Source organism: Frankliniella occidentalis, unplaced genomic scaffold, assembly GCF_000697945.3.
Source record: "Frankliniella occidentalis isolate FOCC.00 unplaced genomic scaffold, Focc_3.1 Scaffold71, whole genome shotgun sequence".
Classification (NCBI taxonomy): domain Eukaryota; kingdom Metazoa; phylum Arthropoda; class Insecta; order Thysanoptera; family Thripidae; genus Frankliniella; species Frankliniella occidentalis.
The window spans coordinates 412304-413313 of NW_026267201.1; positions in this window are offsets into that span (position 1 = coordinate 412304).

Consider the following 1010-nt stretch of genomic DNA (forward strand, 5'->3'; position numbering starts at 1 on the left):
TCAGTTCTCCGCGTGCAGCAGGTGTGTGGTTTTCCGCTCCTTCACGCCTCTCCTTGTCTAATTTATTTCGAGCCCGGGCGATAGGACCAGATGGTCCTGGACCGTGCCGAACCCCGCGCGGGCCGCGGGGCTTATCGTTGTACAGGGCAGGGCGGCCACTTTGCCGCCGTCGTCATCGCGAAGCACGTGTTAGGCCGCGAGGTGCTCCGTGGCCACGGTGGCGTCGGGGAACAGAGTGTGCCGCGCGGGCCGGGCACGGGCACGGGCACGGGCACCCAGCACCCTGCAGCTGCAAAAAAAAAAAAAAAAAAAAAAAAAAATGGTTTGTGCACCGCAAAAGTAAATGTAAACGTGTGCGTGCATGCGGCCAGTCTAACTGCAGAATGGGACCGGGCCGGGCGAATCGTACAACTGGTACGCAGCACACAGGGTGTCAAAGCCTGTGGCCTAGGGTAGGGGAAGTCCCCCCCCCACCTCCCCACCCTATCTTAGCTCCTATTCCCCATCCGCCACTAGCCCCCCACCTTTGCAATGACGCGTTCTAATGGGCCTGTGTAATAATGCGGCCTAATGCACGTATAATAGGCCCATGTCAAATAATCCCCAGTTTTCGCGGACACGCCGCGATAGCGCGCTGCTGGCGTCCTTGGAGGCGCGCGGGAGGTCGCGGGTCCCCGTCTGTCTCGCTCGTACACTCGGCCCGAGCCCGGCCGGCTCGCGCAGTCTATCTCCGTCACTCCCACGCACGTTAGCCGCGAGGCCCGATAATGGCACCAATTGTGGCGGAACTCTGCGATCCGCGACCACACCGCAGGGATCATCTCTCTCCATAACGCCCCTCCCCCCTCCATCTCGGTATGTCTGTCTCTCTCGCCCACCACTGGCTCCGCGAGAGGGATAGCGCACCGGCCACCAGAGGCTGCAAGAGGCGTACTAGCGGCAGCGCCATGGGAGCCCACCTCCCCGTGATTGGGGAGTTATTGTTTGTACCATAAGCAGCTCGTCCAATG